At 39.6% G+C, this 13,382-nt stretch overlaps 7 non-coding genes across 7 annotated transcripts; all 7 read right to left on the reverse strand.

Annotated features, from left to right (window-relative positions):
* Positions 1-2: 2 nt before the first annotated feature.
* Positions 3-85, reverse strand: TRNAL-UAA (transfer RNA leucine (anticodon UAA)). The gene has a single exon. It is a non-coding gene; the product is annotated as a tRNA-Leu (tRNA).
* Positions 86-1,309: 1,224 nt separating this feature from the next.
* Positions 1,310-1,392, reverse strand: TRNAL-UAA (transfer RNA leucine (anticodon UAA)). Its single transcript has one exon. It is a non-coding gene; the product is annotated as a tRNA-Leu (tRNA).
* Positions 1,393-2,619: 1,227 nt separating this feature from the next.
* TRNAL-UAA (transfer RNA leucine (anticodon UAA)) lies at positions 2,620-2,702 on the reverse strand. The gene has a single exon. It is a non-coding gene; the product is annotated as a tRNA-Leu (tRNA).
* A 1,225-nt stretch (positions 2,703-3,927) lies between these two features.
* Positions 3,928-4,010, reverse strand: TRNAL-UAA (transfer RNA leucine (anticodon UAA)). The gene has a single exon. It is a non-coding gene; the product is annotated as a tRNA-Leu (tRNA).
* A 1,225-nt stretch (positions 4,011-5,235) lies between these two features.
* TRNAL-UAA (transfer RNA leucine (anticodon UAA)) lies at positions 5,236-5,318 on the reverse strand. The gene has a single exon. It is a non-coding gene; the product is annotated as a tRNA-Leu (tRNA).
* Positions 5,319-6,541: 1,223 nt separating this feature from the next.
* Positions 6,542-6,624, reverse strand: TRNAL-UAA (transfer RNA leucine (anticodon UAA)). The gene has a single exon. It is a non-coding gene; the product is annotated as a tRNA-Leu (tRNA).
* An 805-nt stretch (positions 6,625-7,429) lies between these two features.
* On the reverse strand, positions 7,430-7,512 carry TRNAL-UAA (transfer RNA leucine (anticodon UAA)). Its single transcript has one exon. It is a non-coding gene; the product is annotated as a tRNA-Leu (tRNA).
* Positions 7,513-13,382: the final 5,870 nt, after the last annotated feature.

A 13,382-nucleotide genomic window follows, 5' to 3' on the forward strand; every position in this document is an offset into this window, starting at 1 on the left:
CATACCAGGAGTGGGGTTCGAACCCACACGGATACATATCCATTGGATCTTAAGTCCAACGCCTTAACCACTCGGCCATCCTGGTGGTTGTGTGCCAGCCTTTAGATTGTAACTGGAGCTGATGATTGATAAAAATAGTGCAATCATTAAATTTGCACTAACAGATAGCTTTATTTTATAAGGCGACTTATCAAGAGCTGTAGACCGGCCACCAATGTAGACCATACTGTTCACTGGATATTTTATACTCCAACTTTAACTTTCCTCTGTATATTGGCTTTCATTTTTGCTCTATGTTTAGAAAGATGACCAAAACTGATCATTGGAATAAAATATTACCTGGATTTATCAACAACGCTAAGTTAAAAAAATCGAGTTTCCTAATACAAATTAATCTTTCCACATAATGTCAATGACAAGTTTGTCACTTCACTATACCCCATGTTTTCCTAAGCATATTTAACATTTCATCACTACCTATGCACCCTGTCCTTTTCCTTTTTTGATCTAACCTTTCTAGAAGACCATAAGTTATACAAATTTCTTTTATCATACTTTTGATAAATTTGCACTAACAGATAGCTTTATTTTATAAGGTGACTTATCAAGAGCTGTAGACCGGTCACCAATGTAGACCATACTCTTCACTGGAAATTTCATACTCCAACTTTTACTTTCCTCTGTATATTGGCTTTCAATTTTGCTCTATGTTTAGAAAGATGACCAAAACTGATCATTGGAATAAAATTTTACCTGGATTTATCAACAACGCTAAGTTAAAAAATCGAGTTTCCTAATACAAATAATCTTTCCACATAATGTCAATGACAAGTTCGTCTCTTCACTATACCTTATGTTTTCCTAAGTAGATTTAACATTTCATCACTACCTATGCACCCTGTCCTTTTCCTTTTTTGATCTAACCTTTCTAGAAGACCATATTTTATACAAATTTCTTTTGTCATACTTCTGATTCGCTCATATTATTTTGACATCATGTGCTTTAAAACTTCTTTTGGAGCTTCAGTATGATTGTTTACCTCAATAAATCAACTACATCTTTTTCTCAAAACATTCCACATTTGTTTTTTTAGATGTCTTTTCTTTGGTTGAAACTTGAAACTTCCCTCTAGTGATCATCATACGTCGTACTAGAGCTTCAGTTTATTATAAAACCTCCACTCAATTAATTGCAATATTCATGGTTATTACAGGTATACAACTGTGCTACCGAGCAACAATATCTTTCCTGCTGTTCAGACCTATGTAGATTTTGAGATGCCTTGAAGATTTTCAAGAGTAAAACTCATACCAGGAGTGGGGTTCGAACCCACGCGGATACACATCCATTGGATCTTAAGTCTAACGCCTTAACCACTCGGCCATCCTGGTGGTTGAGTGGCAGCCTTTAGATTGTAACTGGAGCTGATGATTGATAAAAATAGTGCAATCATTAAATTTGCACTTACAGATAGCTTTATTTTATAAGGCGACTTATCAAGAGCTGTAGACCGGCCACCAATGTAGACCATACTGTTCACTGGATATTTCATACTCCAACTTTAACTTTCCTCTGTATATTGGCTTTCATTTTTGCTCTATGTTTAGAAAGATGACCAAAACTGATCATTGGAATAAAATGTTACCTGGATTTATCAACAACGCTAAGTTAAAAAAAATCGAGTTTCCTAATACAAATTAATCTTTTGACATAATGTCAATCACAAGTTTGTCACTTCACTATACCCCATGTTTTCCTAAGCATATTTAACATTTCATCACTACCTATGCACCCTGTCCTTTTCCTTTTTTTGATCTAACCTTTCTAGAAGACCATATGTTATACAAATTTCTTTTATCATACTTTTGATAAATTTGCGCTAACAGATAGCTTTATTTTATAAGGTGACTTATCAAGAGCTGTAGACCGGTCACCAATGTAGACCATACTCTTCACTGGAAATTTCATACTCCAACTTTTACTTTCCTCTGTATATTGGCTTTCAATTTTTCTCTATGTTTAGAAAGATGACCAAAACTGATCATTGGAATAAAATGTTACCTGGATTTATCAACAACGCTAAGTTAAAAAATCGAGTTTCCTAATACAAATTAATCTTTCCACATAATGTCAATGACTAGTTCGTCTCTTCACTATACCTTATGTTTTCCTAAGTAGATTTAACATTTCATCACTACCCATGCACCCTGTCCTTTTCCTTTTTTGATCTAACCTTTCTAGAAGACCATATTTTATACAAATTGCTTTTATCATACTTCTGATTCGCTCATATTATTTTGACATCATGTGCTTTAAAACTTCTTTTGGAGCTTCAGTATGATTGTTTACCTCAATAAATCAACTACATCTTTTTCTCAAAACATTCCACATTTGTTTTTTTTAGATGTCTTTTCTTTGGTTGAAACTTGAAACTTCCTCTAGTGATCATCATACGTCGTACTAGAGCTTCAGTATATTATAAAACCTCCACTCAATTAATTGCAATATTCATGGTTATTACAGGTATACAACTGTGCTACCGAGCAACAATATCTTTCCTGCTGTTCAGACCTATGTAAATTTTGAGATGCCTTGAAGATTTTCAAGAGTAAAACTCACGCCAGGAGTGGTGTTCGAACCCACGCGGATACATATCCATTGGATCTTAAGTCCAACGCCTTAACCACTCGGCCATCCTGGTGGCTGTGTGTCAGCCTTTAGATTGTAACTGGAGCTGATGATTGATAAAAATAGTGCAATCATTAAATTTGCACCAACAGATAGCTTTATTTTATAAGGCGACTTATCAAGAGCTGTAGACCGGCCACCAATGTAGACCATACTCTTCACTGGATATTTCATACTCCAACTTTAACTTTCCTCTGTATATTGGCTTTCATTTTTGCTCTATGTTTAGAAAGATGACCAAAACTGATCATTGGAATAAAATGTTACCTGGATTTATCAACAACGCTAAGTTAAAAAAATCGAGTTTCATAATACAAATTAATCTTTCCACATAATGTCAATGACAAGTTTGTCACTTCACTATACCCCATGTTTTCCCAAGCATATTTAACATTTCATCACTACCTATGCACCCTGTCCTTTTCCTTTTTTGATCTAACCTTTCTAGAAGACCATATGTTATACAAATTTCTTTTATCATACTTTTGATAAATTTGCGCTAACAGATAGCTTTATTTTATAAGGTGACTTATCAAGAGCTGTAGACCGGTCACCAATGTAGACCATACTCTTCACTGGAAATTTCATACTCCAACTTTTACTTTCCTCTGTATATTGGCTTTCAATTTTGCTCTATGTTTAGAAAGATGACCAAAACTGATCATTGGAATAAAATGTTACCTGGATTTATCAACAACGCTAAGTTAAAAAATCGAGTTTCCTAATACAAATTAATCTTTCCACATAATGTCAATGACTAGTTCGTCTCTTCACTATACCTTATGTTTTCCTAAGTAGATTTAACATTTCATCACTACCCATGCACCCTGTCCTTTTCCTTTTTTGATCTAACCTTTCTAGAAGACCATATTTTATACAAATTGCTTTTATCATACTTCTGATTCGCTCATATTATTTTTACATCATGTGCTTTAAAACTTCTTTTGGAGCTTCAGTATGATTGTTTACCTCAATAAATCAACTACATCTTTTTCTCAAAACATTCCACATTTGTTTTTTTTAGATGTCTTTTCTTTGGTTGAAACTTGAAACTTCCTCTAGTGATCATCATACGTCGTACTAGAGCTTCAGTATATTATAAAACCTCCACTCAATTAATTGCAATATTCATGGTTATTACAGGTATACAACTGTGCTACCGAGCAACAATATCTTTCCTGCTGTTCAGACCTATGTAAATTTTGAGATGCCTTGAAGATTTTCAAGAGTAAAACTCACGCCAGGAGTGGTGTTCGAACCCACGCGGATACATATCCATTGGATCTTAAGTCCAACGCCTTAACCACTCGGCCATCCTGGTGGCTGTGTGTCATACTTTAGATTGTAACTGGAGCTGATGATTGATAAAAATAGTGCAATCATTAAATTTGCACTAACAGATAGCTTTATTTTATAAGGCGACTTATCAAGAGCTGTAGACCGGCCACCAATGTAGACCATACTCTTCATTGGATATTTCATACTCCAACTTTAACTTTCCTCTGTATATTGGCTTTCATTTTTGCTCTATGTTTAGAAAGATGACCAAAACTGATCATTGGAATAAAATGTTACCTGGATTTATCAACAACGCTAAGTTAAAAAAATCGAGTTTCATAATACAAATTAATCTTTCCACATAATGTCAATGACAAGTTTGTCACTTCACTATACCCCATGTTTTCCCAAGCATATTTAACATTTCATCACTACCTATGCACCCTGTCCTTTTCCTTTTTTGATCTAACCTTTCTAGAAGACCATATGTTATACAAATTTCTTTTATCATACTTTTGATAAATTTGCACTAACAGATAGCTTTATTTTATAAGGTGACTTATCAAGAGCTGTAGACCGGTCACCAATGTAGACCATACTCTTCACTGGAAATTTCATACTCCAACTTTTACTTTCCTCTGTATATTGGCTTTCAATTTTGCTCTATGTTTAGAAAGATGACCAAAACTGATCATTGGAATAAAATGTTACCTGGATTTATCAACAACGCTAAGTTAAAAAATCGAGTTTCCTAATACAAATTAATCTTTCCACATAATGTCAATGACAAGTTCGTCTCTTCACTATACCTTATGTTTTCCTAAGTAGATTTAACATTTCATCACTACCTATGCACCCTGTCCTTTTCCTTTTTTGATCTAACCTTTCTAGAAGACCATATTTTATACAAATTTCTTTTATCATACTTCTGATTCGCTCATATTATTTTGACATCATGTGCTTTAAAACTTCTTTTGGAGCTTCAGTATGATTGTTTACCTCAATAAATCAACTACATCTTTTTCTCAAAACATTGTACATTTATTTTTTTCAGATGTCTTTTCTTTGGTTGAAACTTGAAACTTCCTCTAGTGATCATCATACGTCGTACTAGAGCTTCAGTTTATTATAAAACCTCCTCTCAATTAATTGCAATATTCATGGTTATTACAGGTATACAACTGTGCTACCGAGCAACAATATCTTTCCTGCTTTTCAGACCTATGTAAATTTTGAGATGCCTTGAAGATTTTCAAGAGTAAAACTCACGCCAGGAGTGGTGTTCGAACCCACGCGGATACATATCCATTGGATCTTAAGTCCAACGCCTTAACCACTCGGCCATCCTGGTGGCTGTGTGTCAGCCTTTAGATTGTAACTGGAGCTGATGATTGATAAAAATAGTGCAATCATTAAATTTGCACTAACAGATAGCTTTATTTTATAAGGCGACTTATCAAGAGCTGTAGACCGGCCACCAATGTAGACCATACTCTTCACTGGATATTTCATACTCCAACTTTAACTTTCCTCTGTATATTGGCTTTCATTTTTGCTCTATGTTTAGAAAGATGACCAAAACTGATCATTGGAATAAAATGTTACCTGGATTTATCAACAACGCTAAGTTAAAAAAATCGAGTTTCCTAATACAAATTAATCTTTCCACATAATGTCAATGACAAGTTTGTCACTTCACTATACCCCATGTTTTCCTAAGCATATTTAACATTTCATCACTACCTATGCACCCTGTCCTTTTCCTTTTTTGATCTAACCTTTCTAGAAGACCATATGTTATACAAATTTCTTTTATCATACTTTTGATAAATTTGCACTAACAGATAGCTTTATTTTATAAGGTGACTTATCAAGAGCTGTAGACCGGCCACCAATGTAGACCATACTCTTCACTGGAAATTTCATACTCCAACTTTTACTTTCCTCTGTATATTGGCTTTCAATTTTGCTCTATGTTTAGAAAGATGACCAAAACTGATCATTGGAATAAAATGTTACCTGGATTTATCAACAACGCTGTTAAAAAATCGAGTTTCCTAATACAAATTAATCTTTCCACATAATGTCAATGACAAGTTCGTCTCTTCACTATACCTTATGTTTTCCTAAGTAGATTTAACATTTCATCACTACCTATGCACCCTGTCCTTTTCCTTTTTTGATCTAACCTTTCTAGAAGACCATATTTTATACAAATTTCTTTTATCATACTTCTGATTCGCTCATATTATTTTGACATCATGTGCTTTAAAACTTCTTTTGGAGCTACAGTATGATTGTTTACCTCAATAAATCAACTACATCTTTTTCCCAAAACATTCCACATTTGTTTTTTTTAGATGTCTTTTCTTTGGTTGAAACTTGAAACTTCCTCTAGTGATCATCATACGTCGTACTAGAGCTTCAGTTTATTATAAAACCTCCACTCAATTAATTGCAATATTCATGGTTATTACAGGTATACAACTGTGCTACCGAGCAACAATATCTTTCCTGCTGTTCAGACCTATGTAGATTTTGAGATGCCTTGAAGATTTTCAAGAGTAAAACTCATACCAGGAGTGGGGTTTGAACCCACGCGGATACATAACCATTGGATCTTAAGACCAACGCCTTAACCACTCGGCCATCCTGGTGGTTGTGTGTCAGCCTTTAGATTGTAACTGGAGCTGATGATTGATAAAAATAGTGCAATCATTAAATTTGCACTAACAGATAGCTTTATTTTATAAGGCGACTTATCAAGAGCTGTAGACCGGCCACCAATGTAGACCATACTCTTCACTGGATATTTCATACTCCAACTTTAACTTTCCTCTGTATATTGGCTTTCTTTTTTGCTCTATGTTTAGAAAGATGACCAAAACTGATCATTGGAATAAAATGTTACCTGGATTTATCAACAACGCTAAGTTAAAAAAATCGAGTTTCCTAATACAAATTAATCTTTCCACATAATGTCAATGACAAGTTTGTCACTTCACTATACCCCATGTTTTCCTAAGCACATTTAACATTTCATCACTACCTATGCACCCTGTCATTTTCCTTTTTTGATCTAACCTTTCTAGAAGACCATATTTTATACAAATTTCTTTTATCATACTTCTGATTCGCTCATATTATTTTGACATCATGTGCTTTAAAACTTCTTTTGGAGCTACAGTATGATTGTTTACCTCAATAAATCAACTACATCTTTTTCCCAAAACATTCCACATTTGTTTTTTTTAGATGTCTATTCTTTGGTTGAAACTTGCTCTAGTGATCATCCTACGTCGTACTAGAGCTTCAGTTTATTATAAAACCTCCACCCAATTAATTGCAATATTCATGGTTATTACACGTATACAACTGTGCTACCGAGCAACAATATCTTTCCTGCTGTTTAGACCTATGTAGATTTTGAGATGCCTTGAAGATTTTCAAGAGTAAAACTCATACCAGGAGTGGGGTTCGAACCCACGCGGATACATATCCATTGGACCTTAAGTCCAACGCCTTAACCACTCGGCCATCCTGGTGGTTGTGTGGCAGCCTTTAGATTGTAACTGGAGCTGATGATTGATAAAAATAGTGCAATCATTAAATTTGCACTAACAGATAGCTTTATTTTATAAGGCGACTTATCAAGAGCTGTAGACCGGCCACCAATGTAGACCATACTCTTCACTGGAAATTTCATACTCCAACTTTAACTTTCCTCTGTATATTGGCTTTCATTTTTGCTCTATGTTTAGAAAGATGACCAAAACTGATCATTGGAATAAAATGTTACCTGGATTTATCAACAACGCTAAGTTAAAAAAATCGAGTTTCCTAATACAAATTAATCTTTCCACATAATGTCAATGACAAGTTTGTCACTTCACTATACCCCATGTTTTCCTAAGCATATTTAACATTTCATCACTACCTATGCACCCTGTCCTTTTCCTTTTTTGATCTAACCTTTCTAGAAGACCATATGTTATACAAATTTCTTTTATCATACTTTTGATAAATTTGCACTAACAGATACCTTAATTTTATAAGGTGACTTATCAAGAGCTGTAGACCGGTCACCAATGTAGACCATACTCTTCACTGGAAATTTCATACTCCAACTTTTACTTTCCTCTGTATATTGGCTTTCAATTTTGCTCTATGTTTAGAAAGATGACCAAAACTGATCATTGGAATAAAATGTTACCTGGCTTTATCAACAACGCTAAGTTAAAAAATCGAGTTTCCTAATACAAATTAATCTTTCCACATAATGTCAATGACAAGTTCGTCTCTTCACTATACCTTATGTTTTCCTAAGTAGATTTAACATTTCATCACTACCTATGCACCCTGTCCTTTTCCTTTTTTGATCTAACCTTTCTAGAAGACCATATTTTATACAAATTTCTTTTATCATACTTCTGATTCGCTCATATTATTTTGACATCATGTGCTTTAAAACTTTTTTTGGAGCTTCAGTATGATTGTTTACCTCAATAAATCAACTACATCTTTTTCTCAAAACATTCCACATTTGTTTTTTTTAGATGTCTTTTCTTTGGTTGAAACTTGAAACTTCCTCTAGTGATCATCATTAGTGATGAGCGAGTACTAAAAAGCTCGGGTGCTCGAAGCTCGGGCCGAGCCTCCTAAGATACTCGTGTACTCGGCCCGAGCAACGAGCCCAATGTTATCCTATGGGAGACCCGAGTATTTTTGTGAAATGACCACCGGCAGCATGTAGAAACCCTAAAAATGGCACAAAAGTCTCCGAAGAGTGCTCAAATGACATGGCAACAGCATGGGGAAGACCCCTTGAAGCATTTATCACTCAAGAGTCACAGCTGTGAACAATTTTGTCCGCGTTTTACGCCATTTTTACGGACTCACCAGAAAACCTTCCAAAATGACACCAAAATGAATTTTCATGGCGGAAATGTTAAGGGCACATACCCAATAGTGAGATAGAGCTAATGTATGTTACTTTTTGAGATCAATACATGAAAGATTTTACGTAAAACATTGTGTGGCACTCCGATGTCCCTGAGAAGAGACGTACATAAAGGCCTCTGAGTCTAATGTGCCCATTTTGAGGAACTGAGTCTTTGTAGTATTTTCCTTTGCCAGGGCAGTCCAAAATTGTGAGGTTCACCAATGACTCTGCATACAGACGTGCATGAGGGCCTGTAAACCTGAAATGCCTATTGGAAGGAAGTGGGTCTATTGTAGTATAGCCCTTAGGCAGGGCAGCCAAAAATTGGGAGGCTCCACGTTGTCCCTGGATAGAGACGTGCATGAGGGCCTGTTAACCTGAAGTGCCCATTGGAAGGAAGTGGGTCTATTGTAGTATAGCCCTTAGGCAGGGCAGCCAAAAATTGGGAGGCTCCATGTTGTCCCTGGATAGAGACGTGCATGAGGGCCTGTAAACCTGAAGTGCCCATTGGAAGGAAGTGGGTCTTTTGTAGTATAGCCTTTTGGCAGGGCAGCCAAAAATTGGGAGGCTCCACGTTGTCCCTGCATAGAGACGTGCATGAGGGCCTCAAAACATTGTTCCCATTGCAAAGGAGCGGGTCTCCTGTCGTTGTAATGTCCATTCTGCAAAGAATGGGCAAAAAAATTTACCACTGGGGGTATACCTGAAACAAAGGCCTAACTCTTGTAACGGTCATCATGGTGGCGCATGAGGAGAAGGAGGAGCAGTCCAGCGATTATCCAAAGTCTAGAAGTGTGTACCCATGGGTGACTGGAGGTACATGGCAAATTCCCGTTACAAACTTTAAATTCCGCTCTCATTTGCTGGTGGTGTGGTGAAGTCTGGCCCAATCCAACCCTTGTTCATCTTGATCAGAGTCAGCCTGTCAGCATTTTCAGTTGAAAGGCGGGTGCGTTTATCTGTAATGATTCCACCTGCGGCACTAAAAACACGCTCTGACAAAACGCTAGCGGCAGGGCAGGCCAGGACTTCCAAGGCGTAGAGAGCCAATTCATGCCATGTGTCCACCTTGGATACCCAATAATTGTAAGGCACAGAGGAATGTCGGAGTACAGTTGTTCGATCTGCAAGGTACTCCTTGAGCATCTGGGCAAACTTAGGATTTCTTGTGGCACTACTCCGCACCTCAGGGGCTGTGGTACGTGAGGGGCTGAGAAAACTGTCCCACATCTTAAAGACTGTTCCCCTACCTCTGGCGGATTGGACTTGTGCCTCTCTCGGCTGTACGCCTTGGTTGTCCACTGATTCCTGAATTATGCCGCTAGCGTTTTGTGAGGGGAATGCTTTGCCTACTTCCGTGACTATGGCCTTCCGGAACTGCTGCATTTTGGTTGACCTCTCCGCCTCGGGAATAAGAGACATAAAGTTCTCCTTGTAGCGTGGGTCTAACAGTGTTACCAACCAGTAATGATTGTCGGCCAAGATGTTCTTAACGCTAGGGTCACGAGACAGGCAGCTTACCATAAAGTCAGCCATGTGCGCCAGACTCTTAACAGCCAGGACTTCAGTAGCCTGACCAACACGTTGACTGAACATGCTGTCCTCCTCCTCTTCCTCCTTCTCCTCCTCCTCATCTACCCTGTCCTCTGGCCAGCCACGCTGAACCGAGGATATGACTGGTGTGCATGTCATATCCTCAATTTGGCCGGAGATTTGCTCCATGTCTTCATCCTCCTCCTCGTCATAGTCCTCCACTGCACGTTGTGATGAGACGAGGCTGGGCTGTGTGTTATCACCCACACCCACTACTGTTTCTTGCTGCAACTCATCGCGCTCCGCCTGCAATGCATCATGTTTGGTTTTGAGCAGAGACCATTTTAGAAGGCAGAGTAGCAGTATGGTGACGCTAATAATGGCGTCATCACCACTCACCATCTTGGTGGAGTCCTCAAAGTTTTGGAGGATGGAACATAGGTCGGACATCCATCTCCACTCCTCAGGTGTTATGTGTGGAGTTTGACCCATTTCCCGACGGCTTAGGTGATGCAGGTACTCAACAACTGCCCTCTTCTGCTCACATATCCTGACCAACATGTGCAGAGTTGAATTCCAACGCGTGGGGACATCACACACCAGTCTGTGAGCCGGAAGATGCAAACTGCGCTGAAAGCCGGCAAGGCTGGCTGAAGCAGTAGGTGACTTTCGAAAATGTGCAGACAGGCGGCGAACTTTTACCAGCAGATCAGACAGCTCTGGGTATGACTTTAGAAACCGCTGAACCACGAGGTTGAGCACATGGGCCACGCATGGAACATGTGTCAGCTGGCCTCGCCTCAAAGCCGCCACCAGGTTCCGGCCATTGTCACACACGACCTTTCCTGGCTTTAGGTTCAGAGGTGTGAGCCAGTGATCTGCCTGCTGTTTCAGAGCTGTCAACAGCTCTTCTGCATTGTGTGGTTTGTCACCTATGCAGATTAGCTTCAGCACAGCCTGTTGCCGCTTCGCAGAGGCAGTGCTGCAGTGCTTCCAGCTTGGGACTGGTGTGGAGGGTACAGTGGATGAGGATGCGCAGGAGGAGGAGGCTGAAGAGCATGACATTCCGGAGCTGTAGAGTGTGGGTGAAACACTGACTGAGGTAGGGCCTGCAAACCTTGGTGTGGGAAGGACGTGTTCCGTCCCTCGCTCAGACTGGGTCCCAGCTTCCACAATATTAACCCAGTGTGCCATCAAGGAGATGTAGCGGCCTTGCCCACAAGCACTTGTCCACGTGTCTGTGGTTAGGTGGACTTTGGGTGAAACAGCGTTGTTCAGGGCACGTGTGATGTTTTGTGACACGTGGTTATGCAACGCGGGGACGGCACACCGGGAGAAATAGTGGCGGCTGGGGACCGAGTAACGTGGGACAGCTGCCACCATCAGGTCGCGGAATGCTTCTGTCTCCACCAGCCTAAAAGGCAACATTTCCAGCGCAAGCAGTCGCGAAATGTTAGCATTTAGAACTGTGGCATGTGGGGTGTTGGCAGTGTATTTGCGCCTGCGTTCAAAGGTTTGCTGAATGGATAACTGAACGCTGCGCTGGGACAAGGACGTGCTTGATGATGGTGTTATTTCTGCATAGGCAACTGCAGGTGCAGGACCGGAGGAGGCTTGTTCGCAGGCAGCATGGACAGGGGATTGGCTCGCATGCACAACCAGCGAAGACGTAGCAGTGACATTAGCAAGCACTGCTCCTCGACTCTGTTGTACTTCCCACAAAGTCGGGTGCTTGGCTGACATGTGCCTGATCATGCTGGTGGTGGTCAGGCTGCTAGTTTTGGTACCCCTGCTGATGCTGGCACGGCAGGTGTTGCAAATGGCCTTTTTAGAATCATCTGGATCCAACTTAAAAAACTGCCAGACTCGGGAAAACCTAACATTTGTACAGGCACCTTGTGTCGTGTTGTTGTTCCGGGGAACGGTTGCCTGACTTCTGCCTGGAGCCACCACCCTGCTTCTTACTGCCTGTTGGGATGCTACGCCTCCCTCCCCCTGTGCACTGCTGTCCTCGCTCTGCATATCCTCCTGCCAGGTTGGGTCAGTTACTGGATCATCCACCACGTCGTCTTCCTCTTCCGCACCCTGCTCCTCCTCCTGACTTCCTGACAATTGTGTCTCATCATCGTCCACCCCTTGTTGAGACACGTTGCCAACTTCGTGAGAACGTGGCTGCTCAAATATTTGGCCATCTGTACATACGATCTCCTCATGACCCACTTCAACATGAGCTGGCGAGAGGCCAGAATGTGCGAATGGAAACGTGAACAGCTCTTCCGAGTGTCCAAGTGTGGGATCATTAATGTCCGAGGACGTGTACTCAGCCTTGTGGTAGGAAGGAGGATCAGGTTCTGAAATGTGCGGTGCAGTATCACGGCTACTGACACTTGACCGTGTCGTGGAAACCACTTTCTTGGGAGAGCTAATTTAGGGTGAGATACAAAGTGATCTCCAGATCTGCCAGTGTTGGTCCAATTAATAGCGATGCATCGGAGACAAACACACGAACACACAGTTAATGTCCGTGTACCAGGCTTTGTCTGAATCTCAGATGCCCAGACAGTAGTTTATTAACACCACAAAAGAAAAGGGGACGGCTTAGTACATGACCAAAAATGGAATGAAAGTTGAAAATAACAAAATCGTAAATTATGGATCCTGCTGCATTCCTAAAAATCTAGTTCTGTCCAGTTTTCTGGACCTTCATTAATAAAGACATTTGAGACAAAAGCATCCTTATAACAAAGAGTACACCCTGTGTTATTGCTTTTATGAATAACACTTATTAAGCTAATATAAAAGTACAAAATTATCAAAGATATATAGATATATAAATTGCTTAAATGATAATCAAACTTAATATAAAATATTAACCATAACAATTCCTCCCTTTTTATTATTTACAGACAATTTATCCATCAGCTATATCCCCATGCTGTG

This window comes from Anomaloglossus baeobatrachus, chromosome 3 (genome assembly GCF_048569485.1).
Source record: "Anomaloglossus baeobatrachus isolate aAnoBae1 chromosome 3, aAnoBae1.hap1, whole genome shotgun sequence".
NCBI classification, from domain to species: Eukaryota; Metazoa; Chordata; class Amphibia; order Anura; family Aromobatidae; genus Anomaloglossus; species Anomaloglossus baeobatrachus.